Below are 9,476 nucleotides of genomic sequence, written 5' to 3'. Positions count from 1 at the left end.
CGAACTGAGCCGAACTCAAGCCGAGTCGAGTTGTACACTAATATTTTGAATATATTTTTCAATCGAATAACCTTAAATTATAATTTATAATTTTACAAGTTGTATCGAGATCAACTACTAGTTTTATCTTAAAATTATATATACACACTCACACTTTACACTTATTTTATGATCTAGCTATATCATTTTATTTTTCAAGACGATTTTTAAAAATATATCCAATTTTATTATTAATAAATGATGAAAAAATGAACCAGTAAAAATATTTAAGTGACTAGTAATAATTTATTATTTATAATATATAAACTTTATCCGAGCCGAGTCGTGTTACCGAATTCGAGCCGAGTCTGAGCCGAACCCGAACTAAACGAGCTGAGTCCGAGCCGAACAGATAAAAAATTCGGCTCGGCTCATTTATTTATCCGAGTTTATTTTTATATTCAAGACCGGCTCGTTTAAAAAATGAACCGAGCCGAGTTCACTTAAACGAGCTGATCCCGAATTTTGTTCACAGACAACTCTCATTTGCAACCGTATTATTGTGAATAGAACAACTCTCATTTGCAGCCCTATTATTGTCAATAACAGTTATAACTTTAGGATAACATTAAATATAGTAAACTTTTACTTCATGCACTAACAAGAAACTACACCCACCTGCCTATTAAATGTTATCCAATTTATTAAATGATGTTTTGATTATTGTGGGTGCTAGTTATTTATAGTATTAATACTAGCAATTATATGTTCATTAAGCTAGGCATATATTATCGACTTAATTTTATATTTACTTTTATACTAATATTTTCTTATATAAATAAAATAGTTTTGAATTTAAGGCTATAAAGTTTGAAATCAATACTAATATATCTCTTTAAAAAACAAACGTGTTTTATCAAAATTATATATTTCTAAGTGGATAATATATATCTAAATTTAAATTTAAGATGTTAAAATATTCAAGTTCAAGTTTATACCAGCAAAAACTTTAAATACAATACATAATATTGTCTCAAAATAATTTAATATATGTTGTCCTTTATATTTACACTTAATTAAGTTTTTTATTATAAATATTAGTCGAATTCATATTAAACAAAATATAGTGATGAGAGAAATAGATTTTTTTGATAAATATATTTAGTAATATTATTTAAGAGTGAGCATTTCCAACCCATTACACTAATTTGGTTTAATTTTTACATCAAGACAGTGTAAAAGTTATACTCTTTTCAAATTCAACTTCAACTCACCAAAATAATATTTTACACTATTATTGTACTATATAGATTATTTTATTACTAAATTACAAAAGTAAAATTAAAAGTAATAAAGTGATTGGATAAGAATGAAACAAATTTATTTTTGTAAAGGTGTCTAATGGCAATATGAGAATATACAAAAGTTCTGAAAAAAATTTAGTGTGACACTAAATTTGATGTAAATTTTGATGACATGTTGTAATTTTTAAAGTTGGGTTGAGAAATGTTTTACACTTAAAATTGCATATTTAGAGTTAGGTTGGGGATGGAATAAGGTGGTACTTACCGCATAAGGTAGATAAACACGTAAATAAAATATACAATCAATACTAATAAAAATCATTGCCTAAACTAATTTGAATAAAAATTTAATAAAACAAAATGAACAAAAATTTAATAGAGGAAAGCGAAATTTGTAAGTATATTAAATTATCAGAATGAACTACGATGTCATGGTATAATTTTTAAAGATGGGCTAAAAGAGGGTTTTATACCAAAATAATGTAAAATTCCATATTTAGAGTTGGGTTGGAGATGGGTTTAGGTGGTAGTTACGGTAGACAAACATGTAAATAAAATATACAATCAATACGAATAAAAATCATTGCCTAAACTAATTTGAACAAAAATATAATAAAATAATATGAACAAAAATTTAATAGGGGAAAGAGAAATCTGTAAGTATATTAAATTATCAGAGTGAACTATGATATATATAAAAAAAGATTAATTTTTTTCAAAATTAAAATTCTATTTATATATAAATTCAAAGTTAAAATTCGATCTATTTATATATATATATATAGAATGTAATTTTAAAATAAAATTTGTACCCCTCTGTTTTTATGTTTAACATTTAATTTTTATGGACAAATCCCGAAGTGATTTTACCATATAATAAAAGTAATATTTTTTAAAATTTTATTTTTCTGAATAAAAGTATATAATTTATACTAAAATCTATATAATTTTTTTTTAAAATAATTAATTTCACTAATATTTAGAATTACGGGCTAGAAAAGTTGAATGATAAATTTTTTAAAAGATTTTAAAAAATTTAAAAAAATAAAGGGACTAATAAACTGTTTATGTTTCCATATTGAAAGTTCATAAAAATAAAATTATTCAATAGAAAAAAGTGAATCATAATCAGGAGTAACATTTGTATTAAATATCTTCAGTTGCACAAAAAACAAGTCAGGCTAAAGGTTGCGTAGAAAACTAGCTGAGGTTAAAGTTGTAATCTCGCATTATTACACGAAGCAAAATTTTACTGCATTTAGCAAGCATGTAACTTTATTAATTTTCAATGTACACAAAACATGTTGGGTGTTATTCCCTAACAATACAATAAGAATTACATAAGGGGGGTTGAATGTAATTCTGGCTTCTTTTTGAGATTTATGAAAAATGGTTCTAACTTAATTTATATCTAACTGTTTGATTTGCAAAGTGCTGAATACAGAATTAAGTTAATCAAATATAAAGTAATAAAAACTCAGGTCTTTAAAACTTTCTGGTGGATTTGAATATATATATATATATATATATATATATATATATCAAGAGAACCCTGTGAAGCTTGAATAGCTCACAGCTGCTTTACAAGTGAACAAACAAACTACAGAGAAATTCTACAGAATATAGCTTATAAATGTTTCTCTGCTAAAAATGTGCATGCTTAGTTAGTTTGTTTTACTAGCTATACTTGGTTTATATATCACCAAGTTTACATGATAATAAGACAAGATAATAAAATAAAACCTATCAAGTCTAACTCCATGCTGCTTCACTACTCTATTACAACATTTTTGAATATCTTCATAATAGCATGGAAATTGTAATACTTCTTTGTTCTCAACACCCTTATGAACAGGCTGCCACATTCCTTTTGCAAACACTCGACGCATGTGACTGTGTTGTCACTGTCAACAGATATTTGAATTGATCATCCGTCGGGTACATGCTTGTTATCCGTCGGGTAGCCTTGTTGATCATCCGTCGGGTAGCTTTGTTGATCATCCGTCGGGTAGCCATTTGTCACTTGACTCCATTTCATTTGTGCAGAATTACAAGATATCTTATATTTATATTTAATCAACCTATTCTGCACATCTACTAGCAGTCTACATGATTCATAAGTTACTACAAAATCTATACAAAGTTGTTTGCAGAATTGCAAAGTGATGAATACAGTGAATACAGAGTTAAGTTAATCAAACATAAAGTAATAAAAACTCAGGTCTTTAAAACTTTCTGGTGGATTTGAATGTATCCACTATATATATATATATATATCAAGAGAACCCTGTGAAGATTGAATATCTCACAGCTACTTTACAAGTGAACAAACAAACTACAGAGAAATTCTACAGAATACAGCTTACAAATGTTTCTATGCTAAAAATGTGCTTGCTTAGTTAGTTTGTTCTACTAGCTACACTTGGTTTATATATCACCAAGTTTATATGATAATAAGACAAGATAATAAAACAAAACCTATCAAGTCTAACTCCATGCTGCTTCACTACTCTACTCCAGCATATTTGAATATCTTCATAATAGCATGGAAATGATAATGCTTCTTCGTTCTCAAAATCCTGCTAAACAGGCTTCCACATTCCTTTTGCAAACACTCGACGCATGTGACTGTGCTGTCACTGTCAACAGATATTTGAATTGATCATCCGTCGGGTACATGCTTGTTATCTGTCGGGTAGCCTTGTTGATCATCTGTCGGGTAGCCTTGTTGATCATCCGTCGGGTAGCTTTGTTGATCATCTGTCGGGTAGCCATTTATCATTTGACTCCATTTTATTTGTGCAGAATTACAAGACATCTTATATTTACATTTAATTCAACCTCATCTGCACATCTACTAGCAGTCTACATGATTCATAAGCTACTACAGAATCTATACAAAGTTGTTTGCAGAAATGTGCTACAGTACTTATTGTTACATAAGCTACTCACCCGATGGATATCAATTAGTCATCCGTCAAGACTATAATGAATCATCCTTCAGGACTATAATGAATCATCCGTCAGGACTATAATTGATCATCCGTCGGGTGCTACAAAATTCACTAAGTTAAATCTACTAAGGTGTTTTGTTTAGCTTATCATCAAGTACACAACATATTCCTAATAATTTCCCCCAATTTATGTCTACTGGAATTGTAGCCATAAATTAAGAGAAACTTGATGATAACAAAACATCCTAAAGATACAGATTGAAAAATAGTAAATAAAACTGATGAGTGCTACAATACTTATTGTTAAAATTTGAACAATGCAAAGTACACAAAGAAATTGCTCACACTTGTTATCAAGATGCTCCTCTAGTCTGAGCAGATAGATCTATTTCCTTGATTGTCTGGATTTCTTCCCAAGCCTCTGAATGTTTTCTTCAATTTGATTCTGAAATTGTCTGTGGAATTCAAGTTCATCAGCTTCTGAAAGATTTAGCATTTCCTGCATTTCCAAAAGAGTCTCATTGCTAGAGATACTCAATTGGTCCTCCAATCTGAAGAATCTTCTAACACCTTTGTCATCCATGAATTCCATCAGCCAATAGGGCCTTAAATGCACTTTTTTTCCTATAAAGGGAATAGATAGAATTTTTGAAAGTGCATCTTTGGCTCTAATACTCCTTAGTTCCTCAATCCTCTTTAGAACTATTCTTCTTGCAGTCACATTGTATCCAAAGTTCTTTTTGAAGGATGAATAGACTTTAATCAGAACAAATTGGCTTTCTTGGAGAATCCTGTGAAGAGGCCATGTCATCTCTTTCCCTCCCTTGTATCTAAATACCAGTCTTTCAGGAAGATGTCTGTAAACATCAATTCCTCTTACTTCTTCCAGTTCATCCAAATAGAGATTCAAGTATGAAAATTTCTTGATATCACAAATGTACATGATATCTCTCTTATTGACTGTAGGTTGGGATTTGGTTAGAGCTTTGGATTTGAGAGATACAGGCTTCACTTTCTTGCTAGCTCTAGTCTTTGTCTTCTTTGTCTTCTTTGTCTTGAAGATGGGTAAATTTAGCTCAGGAATGGGTAAACTATCCCAGTCTACTGGCTCATCCTTAAAAACAATTGGTTCACCATGAATATTTCTTGTTGGATCAACCACTTTGAATTCTTCAAATACCACTGAGGGTTTTGATGTCTGAGTTGAAGTTGTAGGCTTTTTGGGAAATTGGTCTTCCAATTCCTCATCATTAAAGTTCACTTTCCTCTTGGAATGGAGTTTGTATCTAAATCTTCTTTTCTGTTGTGATTCTTCTTGCATTTTCAGATCCTTAGGTTCAGTAAATACAGTTGCTTGTACAGAAAGTTTTGTTGTGGTTTTTACAGCTTGATGCTTGGCCAAGATAGCAGCTTGTTCTTTCTTTTACTTTTTCTTCTTAGCATCCAAAGCAGTTTGCTTCTTTTCTAGCCTGATTCTTTCTTTCTCTTCCTTCTTAGCTTCCACAAATAGTGGGTGTCCAACCACCACACAAATCTCCTTACCATTTCTGTAAATTTTGGCAATTCTTCTTTTCAATGCTGAATCAGTTGGATCCTTGTAGAATGCAATAGACCTAGCCAACAGCTTCTTCTCATCTAGCCTAGGTGTTTCGAACACTATATCCATAGGATTCTTTTCTAAAAACTTAGAGTAGTTCCTTTTGGCCTTCATAATGAGATCTTTCTTTGGAGATTTGATGCAGAAAGTTTGACCTCTTTCCAAATAGTTCATACTTATGTCATTCATAGAGATTTTCATGACTTTAGAATGATGATTGAAGACTTTGTCTGGCTTCTGAATTGGCCCATACTTTTGTTGAATATCTGCATCTATTTTTCTCTGTTTTTCTTTTATTTCCTTCTCTAGAGCTGTAACATTAAGCATCTTGGGATTTGATTTCAACTCAAGCTTTTCAGCTACTCTTTGGATTAGATCAATGCTATCCAACACTGGTGGCTTTGTGAAAGCAATTGTTGGCACAATCACTTTGCTGACTTGTATGTTTAACACTTTTTGCTCCCCCTCACTTCTTGATTCCCCTTGACTGAATAAGACAATTAAGCTTGCTTTCTCCCCCTTAGAAGAGGTTTCTTTCTCCCCCTTTTTGTTATCAGCAAGTTGAGTAGAAGAAGGGATTTGTGCTGGCAAGCCTTTGAAGCAAGTCTATTTGCTGTGCCTGATGTAGATGTATAGCTGTTAGAGAGGCTTACATTATTGTTATTCTTTTGTCAAAGGAATCCACCTTGGTGGCAAGATCAGTGTTATTCCTTAATTGTCTTTTTATATCAAGCATTATAGCTTCTGGAAGTTTTGCATCTAATCTATCAGCTATATCCTTCTTCACTTGAGTGATCTCTATTTTGATAGAAGTGATATTCTGATTGTGTTGGAAACCTTGGATTTGTTGTAGTTGGAGAGAAGCAAGATGTGCTTGCAGAAGCAAGATGTGCTTGCAGAAGCTTCTTGGTGCTAGCATTTTTGGATGACTGAAGGGAAGACTGTGTTTGACTGATAAGTTGGATGAGTGTGGTCTTAAAATGATGTTCATTACATTTCTTGGAGAAGGCCCATGATGGCATGCCTGATCTGGAACTAGGGCCTACTTCTCCCCCTATGTCCAATGTCTCTTCTTCACTTTCTTCATCCTCACCACCAAAGAAATCTTTTGAACCACCAGTCTCATAGTCAATATCACCAGTTGTAGAGGGCAGAGCTGTGATTGCATCCTTTGCTCTTTGCATAGACTGTGTGGTGTGCACCAAATTTAGCATTCTTTCAACATTGTCATTGCCCTGTCCAGCTAAAAGTTGATATGCTGGAACAGGGTGAGTAAATGTCTCAGCATCCAAGGAGGTAGAATCTATAACAGCTTGACTTTGCTGAGATAGTCCCTCCCTGTCTACATCCTGGACATTCATTAACTCACTTGCAAAGACATCCACCCTTATTTCTCCTGTACCTGCATTTCTCTCATTATCTCTCTTTTCTTGCATCAAGGTCTCACCTTGGCTTCCCACCCTCACACCCTCACCTTCATCATCTAAGGTGGGACTCCTCTCACTCACTTTTGCCAGTCCTGAAGAAATGGATTACATTAGATCACTCTTTTCCTCTCCTTTTTTCTGGGAGCAACCCAGACTCTCACTCAAATCACTTCCTTCCCTCAGTCCTAAGAGTGATTGCACTACTACTAAGTCCTCTGCACTTGTAAGAATTGATGAAATTTAAAGTTGTGCAGAGACACCCGACGGATGAGGAATATCCATCGGGTTGGCAATTTGACTATCCGATGGATGACTGCTATTAAGCTTATCCGCCGAGATACAATCACTACTCGACGGATGATAAATATCCATCGGGATAGAAGAAATAATTGAGTTTGGAGTGGAGACTATTGCAGACTCTGTGTAGATTGATGAAAATTTTGGCACAGATGTCTCAACAGTCTCAGAAAGAAATGGCAAGTGAGCCAATAAATCATCTAGAAGATGATGCTCACTTGCATGGATTTTTGGCTTCTCCAAGAGAGTTAAAGATGGAGAATTTGGAAGTGATGTGTTTATCATGTTAACATCCAATGAGTGTGTGGGAGAATTTGGTGTATCAAGTGCTTCAATTATGAGAGATTTTGGCTGTGACTCCACATATATAGGAGCCACATCAACCTGACTTTGAGAAGGTGCAGTGACTGGGTCTTTAGCACCAGTTTGTACATTGTGTGATCCCTGTGCATCCCCAAGAGTTTTTGGTTTCTTCTTTCTGGTATAAGTTTGGGGTGAGCTTGTGTCCCTTACCCTCTTGGCCTGTGCTCCTGGTTGGGAGCTTGTTTCAATGGTAACATCCTTTTGGGAGGATGAAATCAGTAATGAGCTAATATCCTTATTAAGCACTGCAGTTTGTTGAGAAACTGCAGTGTGGCTAGGCTGGGAAATACTCACCTCTCCAACCTTATCCTTAGGGCTTCTTTGATTTTCACCTTGTCCCTCACCTTTCTTGCCCACCTTCACACTCCCCTCTTTAGGTTTGGTGGATTTTACAACTGATTTCTTTTGAAAGAAATCAGAGGGGGCTTTCTTAGCTTTAGATTTAGGAACATTTGTTGGTTTGGTAGCTTGGGTAGGCAACTGCTGGTTCAATGACACAGTTGCCATAGCTACACTAGAAAGCAAAGAAATTTGTGAGGTTGGAAGAGTAGAGACAGAAGAAATTACCTCACTTACCTGAGGTCCCTCGATTACTGGAAAGTAGTATAAGGGAACCTCCTTGTGATGGTTTGCTCTGTTTTAATCTACAATGATCCTTCTTTCTTGAACCCAACAATTTAACTTGTTGGTTGGGTTCTCAATCACAATATCTTCAATAAGATGGTTAGCAAGCATCATAAAGAATCTAGCATAATAGACACTTTTACCTCTCTTATTGATCTCTCCTAACTTAAAGCCTAACTTAAACAAAACCAAGTCACTGAAATTAAAGTACTTATCAGTAACTAGCATGTAAAGCATAAAAATGTTTATAGAGTTAAAGTTGCTAATTTTACCAGAAAACACCTTCGTTACTACATCACACAGATAACTCCATTCTTTCCTAAGACTCAACCTCCTAATTTCACTTAATTTAGAAGTTGTAAGTGCATAGCCCATGAAATTAAGCATATTAACAATGTCAGTGTCTGTGTGTGGAGCAGTTATAGTATTATCAGGAATCTTGAAGTATGCTTTAACAATATCACTATTTATGCAAAACTGCTTACCTTTCAGAGTGAATGTGATGGTCTTGTCTGTCGAGTTGTATACTGCAGTTTCCATATCTCTTCAAAAACCTCGCAGTAAATGGTGGGTGACTCCAACATGGCATAGTTGAGTTTGCAGTTCTTCACAAAATCCATCATTTTGTGATAGTCACTAGATTGTTGAATCTCCTTGTTCACCAAAGCTGAGAAGTTGTTTTTCTCATAGATATAACCGGTTTGAGACATGATTTTCACTACAGGTGTCATTGTTAGAGATTTGGAATTTGTAGAGAGAGAGTTTGCTTTGGAGAAGAAGGAAATGAGAGCACTTGAATCTTGAGAATGATAAAAGAAATGAATAAAAGTGAATTTGCTTTTATACTATCTCAGAAAATAATTGTCAAAAATAATAAAGTAAAATAAAGTAACCAATAAAAATTGCCCAAAATAGTAGTTTAAAAATAAAT

The sequence above is a fragment of the Apium graveolens genome, chromosome 7 (genome assembly GCF_009905375.1).
Source record: "Apium graveolens cultivar Ventura chromosome 7, ASM990537v1, whole genome shotgun sequence".
NCBI lineage: Eukaryota > Viridiplantae > Streptophyta > Magnoliopsida > Apiales > Apiaceae > Apium > Apium graveolens.
Note: the sequence above shows the minus strand (reverse complement) of the source record.